We start from the raw sequence: 10,607 nt of genomic DNA on the forward strand, positions 1-10,607 counted from the left end.
AGGGCATCTGTGCTTGTCCTGCTGCTCCTGCACCGTCTTACACCAGCACCATTCCTTTTCATTTCTGCTGGCATTCTAATCAGAGCGTTACGAGCTTCAGCGGGTGAAGTACGCAGAAAGTTGTGTTTCCTGACAGCCAATAAAAACCTTATAATCTCCCCGATTCAAGTGGCCCATTTAAAAAAAAATACTAACTAGTGCTATCACTCAGACCACCCCCCTTCCCTTTTTCTTTAATGCCCTTTTTTATTTAATATATAGCCCATGAAAAATGAGAGACTCCCGCTTCGCCGTGTAGATATTTTGTTGCTGATGATGCGAGACGAATTTCCATCACAGCTTTGTTTCCAGCGGGTGAGCGGATAATCTTTTACAGCGCGGGGAGGGAGGGCACCACTCCCATCAATCTCCGGGGCTTATAGCCGCCGCATGGTCGCATTACCCAACCAGAACGCCCGCGCGGCACCGCACCGGCAGCCCACTCAGGGTCAGGAGCCACCGGGGGGATGTGCCCACACAGGAGCCATCTGGGGCTCTCCGACGGCCCCGGCCCCAGAGAGCAGCCACCTCCCAAACCCTCCTTATCCTGCGGAACAGTGCCTCACTTCTGTTCCATTACTCCTGTCATTGTTATTATGTCATTTTTCTAACAAGGCAGTCACGTCTGAGAGAGCAGTAATGCTTTCCTGCTGACAGCCCTGTGAAACTATGTTTGCGGGCGAAGGGGCCTCAGCTGCTCCTATTGTCGACACAAAAGCGCCGCTTCTGCTCCAGAGGTTTCACCCCTCCGTGCTTCTCAGCCATGTGCGCTGTGTGTTGTAAAGCAAAAAAAGGTCCCGGTTTGAGCTGTGGCATCCTGCCCGGGCGGCCTCAGGAGGGGGGCCCCCGGCGGCCCCCGTGCCGCCTGGCAGGCGTGCGGCGTGCGGCTCTCCTCTCTCCTCCGCACCCCGCTGCCCCGGCCGTCGCTCGCTGCGCAGCTCCTGCCCGTGGAGACGCCACCGCTCTGATTGACAATAATGGGAACTGGCAGAATCGATGGGAGACAAGAGAGGGGGCGCGCGCGAGATTCTCCCGGAGCTCCCAGTCACAGACCGGGGGCTCTGGCACCGCTCACCTGTCATCCCTGCAGCACCAGGATTAGGGCCTGTGACAGCGGGAGCAGCCTGAAGAGAGAGACACTGTGCTCGTCATTGCCACTGACAGCCTGGAAATGGAGCCTCTCCCGCACACTTACACTATGAACACATCTGGCTACCTGGCCGGACCCAAGCACCGCATTACTCAGTGGGATTTGTATGAGAACAATGTACAGGATGTACTACTGATGGGAAAAATCATCCTTCCTCAAACTGAGATGAGATAAAATTACCCAACGCAGGAAAATGAGCTGTAGAATAACTTGAAAGTATTGGATGGCATGGATTTCTGCCTATCAAGTACAACATCCTCTCTTGAGCCATTTTGGAGAGTGCTTTCAAATAGGATCTAATTTCAATGATAAAAATAGCCTTTCACCTTGTGGTTGGGCATGGGATGTGTGTGTGTGTGGTGTGTGTGTGTCTGCATGTGTTGCAGCGGCCGATCGAGGGCAGGTGTCGTGACAGGGGGAGGAGGGGGGCGCAGGGGGGGGGGCACTCCATTCTCTAATTGATCGGCAAAAGATGCACATGAAGAAGACGTTAAAGCAAAATGAAGTCATAACAGTGAATTGAGACATTTATTAGGTCAGACGAAAGGCCCTCAGAAACGTTGAGATTGTTTATTGATTTTTGTGTTTTGGCTGGCTGCACAGGAGTAATCGCTCGTGCTGCTGCCACACGGGCGACGGGGCTGGGGTGCGGCCAAATGTTCAGCTGGCCCGCCGACTTCCTCCACAAGTAGACAACTTTAACCAGCGGAACACGACACCGTCATTATAACTGTGACTTGTTCTGCCGTTTTTAACGAGACGGCTGACTTGAAACCCTGTCACACACCGACTGGCGGTATAAGATGTTGCTTCGTGGCAGACATGTGTTGCGTTGCTGTTAGGTGGGAAAAGCGGTCTCTTCTGTGTGTGCTTGGCTGACAGTGTGGCGTAGTTTTCCCTTAGGGGACGCACACAAAGATCTCTGACAGACTGTGTTTTCCTGCTCTGCTTGATACAAACAGGTTGCACATAATTTGAGTGTGTGTGTACGTGCATGCATCTGGATGCATGTGTTTTTGTATCCTAGAAAACAACAGTTTATTGCAAATTCTCTGTCAGTACTGTAGTATTGCGGAATCAAGGTGTGTAACGAAAAAGCCGCCTGAGCGGAGATGCATGGAATTGCTATTAAACTGATTCCTAGAACTGCTATAAAAAGCAAACAAGCACAGAAGAAATTATAGTTGGGTTTTTTTTAGTGGTATATTTTTGAATCAGATTCTCAACTGGGATTCTTAGGTCTAATGTTTCCTAAGGAGGAATCTCCACAGGGGTATAAAATAAAATGATTTCACCCCTTCATTCCTCTCCAACTGTCCCGCTGTGTGTGTGTGTCTCTGCGTGCACGTGTGTCTGTGTGTGTGTGTGTGCAGAGAGGTGCTGCTGGTGAGTGTTAGGTAGAGTTCAACCATACTGGTGACATCAATCTGCCTGTTCTTTATTAGACGGAGCAGCGAGCTGTAACTGACTGCATTGTCCACAGATGGACTGGGGCCCGCAGCACACGGGACCCTGGTCAGCCACCCTGACAATACAATCAATAACCACACAGTCATTATGGGAGCCTGCCTTCCTGCCCCGTGGAGCCTTCCTCTGCGCCTCACCCCACCTTTAACTCTGTCTTCCCTCTTTCCCTTTCTCTCTCTATTTCCCTCTTCCTATCTCTTCGGTTATCTCTTCCTCTTTTCCCCCCACATATCACTTTTGTGTTTGCGTGATGTATCGTTTTTCTATCCCGCATGCTCTCTCATTATATCAAAAGCGGAAACAGGAAAGGGTGAGGGGACACTGCACCTGTTCCCCCGAAGACGTCCCGGCTCGGGCGGTTCAGGCTGCTGCGGTATTCAGCAGTCAGGTTGGACAGAAGCGGATGACAGTGATCCAGCATGGAGCCCGGGGCCTATAAATGGTAATGCCCTCCACTTGCCTTCCTCATAAAGCATAATAAAAGGAGGTTATAAATCCTACCAATTAGCTGCGTCCATCAGTCGCCTTAATTGGAGTGTCGTGACTAGCTAGGGGATGACCTTGTGTGCCAGAGAGCCAAGACAGACGAGGGGGCCAGGGGGGGAGATCTATGTGGATGTGGAGGACTTGGGCTTCTTTAAATCAACTGTATCTAACAGCCCATACTGTAGTTAAGGGTCGAGCCATATGGCGGTAAAACGTTTATGCTGACTGGCGGTGTTGATGTCTTCTGTGCAAATGTGTCGGGTTTTTCAAACGTATATGGATATGCATCTGGCCCGCCGTTAGGCATGGATGCAGTCAGAATGCTAAAGGAGTAGTTCAGCGCAAAATGAATATTCAGTCATTATCTATTCACCTCCATGTCAGTCGAAACCCCATTGTTGTTTGTAGGACCTCCAAACTCACAGCCAGTTTGCCCCCGTAGTTCCATCTCAGCCTTTTACCAAACTACTGAAGTTATAGGGGCCTTCTTTTTACAGCGCCTAAAAAAGCTGAAAAATGTCCATCAAATTTTTCCAAATAAGCTCGTGCAGCATAATCCAAGTGTTTTGTAGCCAAACAATTGCACTGTGGGTCCAAAAGTCCAACATTTAGCTATTTATCTCCTATGGAAGTACGGGCTCACTGTGTGTTTCGACTGACATGGTGGTGAGTAGATTTTGGGGTGAACTAGTCCCTTAATTGAGCTCAGAGTCTCCTCTCTACAGCATGTGTGATTATGGAAACAATATGGCCGATACAGTATTGCACACGCACAAGCAGAACTTGCCTTTGATCAGCGCTCACAGGTGTCCCGGGTTCAATAGGCTCCACTCACTCTGCGGAGCGGCGGTTGTTCTTTCTTCCCCTCGGCGCAGCAGTTGAATCTCTCCACTCTGTCCTCCGGCGGGCTCGGCCGCCACACCTCTCCTCTCAACACCTCAGTCAAGCGCTCTCTGTGGCCACTCAAACCTGAGACCTCAGCTTCCGCTCCCGCTCCTAACATCCACTATCCAATGACACTGCTCTCCCCGAAAGGGAAATAATACAGGGCCCATTTGTCTGTGGAGAGCTCCGTGTACAGGCATTGATGTCTCTCTCTCTCTCTCTCTGTCTCTCTCTCTCTCTCTCTCTGAGCCATCTCTCCGCCTCGGGATTAGGCAGCAAGGCCCAGTTAACCAACCAGTTGTCGGAGGAGAGTCTCTCCCCCGGCCGACTTGAGAGCTCGCCGACAGTTGTTTCCTTTCTCTCTTACCGTCCGGAGATAATTCAGTCAACAGGCTTTGAACTGCAGATAAGGGAGGAAGAGGATGATCCCTCGGACGGGCCCGCAGTGTGTTTGGGGTGGGTGGGTGGGTGGGGGGGGGGTAAAGGAGTGGAAGGGCAGGACAGGCAGAGGGAAGCAGGGAACAGGTGTATGGGAACTGGAGCACCTAGAGGGCCAAGTCAGATAAGACAGATGGAACAGATGAATCATTTACACTGCACTTTTAGTATTACGCGGTATAAAACTGATGTAGATATTGCTGCTGGCACATGGAAACCTGTTAATGTCGATGTTAATAGTTTTCTCTCTATATTTGTATCATTGTTGAATTGTATTATTATTTCGAAAGTTTCATAATCACAGGGCCCGCAGCACCCTTTTCAAACAGATTTTATAGTTTTTCCACTTTTTTAATCAATTTGAAGTTGGTTGTTTGGTGATATCACGTATTCATCTGACCGGTATGCTGCAGATATAGTACAGTATGTTGAAAAGTGGATATAAAAAACAGATGAGAAGGGTTGAGAACAGTGTCATAAAAACATGTTCTCCTGTAAAGACATTTCAGATATAAATGTCTCAATGGGTTTCACAAAAACAAACTTGCTCTACTCATAAGCCAATAAGTCTTATGATTTCCTTAATGAACTGCCGCTTCCTGTGTCTGCTCATGTTTGAGTGCCGCCCGTATCGCCCCCGCTCCTTTCCGTCCTGCGTTTTATGAATGCAAAAAGATGGGGGAGAGGAAATTAATTTCCAATAAACGTCTTGACAGAGTAGCTTTTGTTTCGGCCTGGGCACGTGGTTTTTGCGTACCTGCCAGGTGTTGTGCTGTGTGGACTCCCCCACCCTGCCCCCCCCCAGGCCCCGTGCTCTGGGGCAAGGTGCATGATGAAAGGCCTCGGGTGGCCCATCAAAGGGCCCATTGAGATGCGGCCACGAGCAGGACAGAGGGCCACAGTGTGGAGCGGAGAAACTTGACACCCTCTGACAGCAGCTCCACACGGCCCACTCCAGGCCACGCTGACAGCCTCGCTCATTCACTGCTACTGCCGCACTACCTGCTGACCCCCGGTAGAGAGAGAGAGAGAGAGAGAGAGACAGAAAGACAGAGAGTGAGTGAGAGAGAGAGAGAGAGAGAGAGAGAGAGAGCACTGCAAAAAGTGCCCATCTTTACAGGTCATTTAGTCTCATTGTCAGTCTTAAAATTTAATTTTTCTTAAAACAAGTGAAAAATCCTGCCAGTGGAACAAGATAATTCCACTTGTTAGAAGAATTTTCCAGAAACAAGTTCAATATCTTGAAAAAAGGCTCCAAGGAAACAAGATACCAAGACAATGATACTTAATTCAATAAAATTATTGAAACAAGTGGATTTGCACTGGAAATAAATGAATTTATCTCACCCCATTGCCAGATTTTTTTTTCCTATTTTAAGAAAAATATATTTTTAGGACTCAATACTACATTAAATGACTTGTTAAGATGGATACTTTTTGCAGTGTAGTGACAGAATCATGCCACTCTAACCCTGTCTGTCTTGTATTCACAGCACAGTGGATCGGTTGTGTCACATTATGGCAGCTCTTTGTTGTCAGATGATGCAACAGATCTAATAAGTGATGGAGTCATGGCCTGGTTTATGAATGAGGCAGCAGGTGAGGTTATTAGTTTTAGGAACAGGCTGGACAGTGAAGGGAGATCCTCTGCATTCCTCTAAAGTTCATCTTGGTGTCACTCGAGCCTCTTCAAAGATGGCGGCCTCCCTTTCTCTTACTCCCAAAGCTGTGGGAGCCTTGTTGTTGTACATAAGTACTGTAGTATTAATGATTAATACTAATTCTACACACACACACACACACACACATATACACAAGGCACTTCAACCTTGGTGGCCAAGTGTGTATATGTGTGTGTGTATGTAACCTTCCCTCCACCTACAGCTACTCCCCAGGCCTTTGCTGTAAAGGTAATTAGTCTTAATACATATATAAATGTATTTACCAGGTTAATAAGCTCTTGAGTATAAGGCAAAGAGCTGACTCTGTTCTAAAATATGCAATTGGAAGGTAAAATATAAAAATGGTGTAGTGAGAATTTTATGCAAATTTGTTCTGTTCAAAATTACCTCGAGCCATCCAGAAGTTTTTGCTCAACTGAGGCTTGCCACTAATGCAATATATACCCACTTCAAAGTTGAGGATCTCTCTGCAGGATGATCTTATTAACCAAGCGCCTCCTGAATGTCATTCCTGGAGAGATAAAAAAGGAGTGTGTTTTAATGAAGTGTAATATAATTTTAACTGTGAGTCTCTCAAATTAGCAGCGGCCGGGTCATGACAGGGCCGCTGCTCTCATCGATGCCCTCAAATAAGCCTCACCTGTCGGGGCAGTAAAAGATCACGCATGGCCCTCAATCATAAGCAAGTGATCGGTGGACGGGTCTCTGTCCCCCGGCCCACAACCAGGTATTAATAGACACTAGGCACAGCCATGACGAGAGATGCCTTATACTGATCAGCTAATAGGGAATAGCAACGCACGTGTCTGTCTGTATTCAAATTTGCCATCAGCAGTTGCTGTGTACAGTATATCTATAGGTAAAATATAATGATGTTCCAGAATAGCATATAAATCGTTCACTCTCCAGTTAATCTTGATCCATATGAGCCGAATAAAGCAAATGAAGTCGATTCATCAACCCTTCAGTTCTCGTAAATAACGCACACAGCGCTCAACCCCCAAGTCAACTGGATTCCTCCATCCCAGCCAGTCAAGCTCATCACCTTTAAAAGAGACAGCCTTAAATAATAAGAGTGTTGTTTGTGTTGACACCCTGGCTGATGTTTGTTGCTCGGTAATATATTGCATCAGCAGAGCAGAGCAGTTGTCTGTGCTCTGCACCTGCACCAACCGTTCAGCCTGAAGTCTATAAATCCCAGCGCTGGGAGGAATCGGAGCGCTGGAATGTTCCACGGACCCTAGGGTGGCCTGTCACCCTACGCCGTTGTGAACCTTTGGATGTTTGTGTATTTGTGCGTTTGTGTGTGCACTTGCACCTTGGCAGTGCGGCGGCGCTTTGATTAGCTGCCCCCCAGCGTGCGAGTAGATCCCACCCATGATCCTCCCCACCCCGCCTTGCCTGCACCTCTCCTCCCGTGCCCCCCCGTCCCGCCCCCCACCCCCACCCCCACGTGCCACCAGGCTGTGCATATACAAATCACTACGGCCTTGTTAGCATAGTTTAGTGAAGATGTCAGCTTTACGAGGGCCGGGATGCTTGCTATGCGTGTCAGGGACAGCGGGGGAGGGGCTGACCCGCCGGGGGAGTGCAGCGGGGCACACAAGCCCCGCACTGTAAATTTAGGTCTGAGGTATTGGAGTTGTGAAATGACAGGCCCAGACCTCTCTAGAACAGTGTGAACCCACGCTGCGCTGTGTGATTTAACAGGGACACAGCAGAGCAGGGAGAATGGAAATGGAGAGAATGGGGTTCATCAAATAAAAAAAGCTCCCCGGTTTCTGATATATCATAAATAATATTTTGATCACATATCACTGAAGATGTTTTTTTCCTGAGCTCATAATCAAAGCTACGATAAATGGACAGTTGCTTAAGAGTATTGTTTTGTGTGTGTGTATGTGTGTGTGTGGGTGCTGGCGTCATTAGATTGTTAATCTCATTTCCTTTCTGATGATTGAAAATGGAGAGAGGCTCTGAGTTTATCAGGCAGATAAATGGACGGCCCATCCTCTGAGAAGATCTAATCTGTCATGCGTCAAGCCTGGGGTTCACCTGCCGCCGGATAATAACCATGTCGAAGGGCACTGATGATTTAGGAGAGCCTGGCTCTTTGTTTGCCTTTGCAAACACCTAATGGCTTCATTAATTAATCGGCCACAATTAGTGGCCCGCGTCATGCCAGGTAGACCCCTTAAAGAGAATTATGAGATATTAAAAAGCAGGGAGGAACTCCATTAGAGTTGACCTTTTCTTTTAAATTACTGATATTTGAGATTTAATTCAGAATTCAATGAAAACTTCATTTTTATTCTTATGGCTGAGGCCCTTTCTGTCTCCACTCTGAAATGGGGTCTCCTGCAGCCTGCAGGTCGTTAATTATGATCTTTATAAATTAAATTAAGAGGATGTCACCGGTTGATTTTTTTATCTTCCTCTCCTACAGGTTAAAAGAGTAGATGAGATATTTATTACCTTTGGAATGATAGGGAAAAAATACAGCCTCTTACATATGAATTATATGTTACAAATACTTGATTGGCCCACGCGCTTCATATATTTTGCATCCAGGTCTCAGTAAACATGAGTTATACTGCTGTATATTACCAGAATGCTGTGTGAATATCCTTGTGAGTTTATTTGAACAAATGGCCTTTCTGCCTCTGAGGCTGGAAACAATCTCAGCTATTCACCTGATGGTGGGGTGAAATATTCAGCGACTGCAGCTGTCTTTGAGAGTGATTTGACATGTGACAGATATGGACCCTGGGACAGAAAACACAATGTAATTCTGAGGGTATCCGTCCTGATAAAAATGCCTTTGGCAAGATTAAGCGCAGGCTACGGTTACACAGTAATGTTTTAAGATGCGTAATACTCCAGATGATTTTATACTCAAGGCTCGCTGAAGGAGAGCTAGAACTGATAGTGGTGTCCTTCCTCTGTTCTCCGTCTCTATGAGCATCACATTTCTACGTTTTACTCTCTTTCTCTGTCTCTCTTTCACTCTCTTAAATACACACAAACACACACACACACACACACACACACACAGTAAAGCACAGCCGGCCACCACACACACCTCTCTAAGTCTCCCATTCCTCTCTCCCACTTTCACTCAGGGCCACTGCAGCTGCCTGCTCTCATCTCATCTCATCTTATCTCTCCCTCTCTCTCTCTCTCTCTCACACACACACACACACACACACAAACACACACACACAGCCACCGCCACCCGCATGCATTTATTTATTCGTTATATTTCCTAATTCAGTTTGACGAATGAGTGACAGCTTGACACTTCATTCGGCAAGATTAATAGAACGACACAATATTTACGTGGCAGAGACAGCCAATTATCCCACCATCTATCATCCAGATTATCTTTCTGATTGAAAACTACTCGTCCATGTAATCGGAATTATTTGGAATTAGAAGGGAATTTATGGCTTCTTGTGTCACTTTTCCTGGACGGTGGTAAATTAGAAATATTAGATACATAAAGAGAGTATAGGAAATGGGGTAAATAGAGGCCCAGAATTAATGTCACACATTCCCATTTTATTTTTTTTGCCAGTCTCACTGCCCCTGAATGAACCCCAGTTTTGCTTCAACGTTTTATAGGTTATCTCCACATATTATTAACTCATAGGTTGTATATTGTGTTGGTATTATAATTCGTATTTATAAAGAGCAGTGGGACAATATTAGTCCGCTAAGAACTCTGTTGGCCTGGACCTAGATATGTTTGATTGAGCAATGAGTTATTTTAATCAGCGAACAGAATTAAATGTGTTGAAGTTTGAAGACAGTAATGGATAGATCTTATCAACAGAGATAGCCTTGTGTGTATTGATCTCCAGCTATGTTTTTAAATGTCCATCTCACTCAAGGCAGAGCCGACATTAGTTTGCTCCTTCAACCTCTGTCCTTCAGCCTCCTCTGATTAATTCACCCTACTCTATCTAGCTCACCCTATAATACTTTGCATTCAGTTTTCATATATCACCTTTTACTATATTCTTCTCAAACTTTCTTCACTTCATTAATTTATTTAATCTCAGTATTGCCTAATGTCTCTCAATATCTCCCTTTCATACACAAACCACATTTTCGTTTCTACTTCTCATGAAAATCAACAGAATAAATGTATCCATGCAACGCAGTGCGCTGTATATTCAGCCACAGACAGAGTATTAAAGGGCTTTGATGTGGTTGTCAGACTGATGTCAGATCTGCCAGCCATCAGCTGTGACACACGGACGGATGGACGGACGGGGCTGACAGTGAAGCAGCAGCACTTCTGCATCTCACCGGAGGAATCAATACGCTCCACTTCTGCAGAATTTGAAACTTGTTTTTAAACAGCTATATAGCAAATGAAAATAGACTTATAATGTAATCTGTTATCAAAGTGGTCAATAGCTGACCCAAAAATAAATGTACCTGTACTGTGCCTA

The sequence above is a fragment of the Centroberyx gerrardi genome, chromosome 17 (assembly GCF_048128805.1).
Source record: "Centroberyx gerrardi isolate f3 chromosome 17, fCenGer3.hap1.cur.20231027, whole genome shotgun sequence".
NCBI lineage: Eukaryota > Metazoa > Chordata > Actinopteri > Beryciformes > Berycidae > Centroberyx > Centroberyx gerrardi.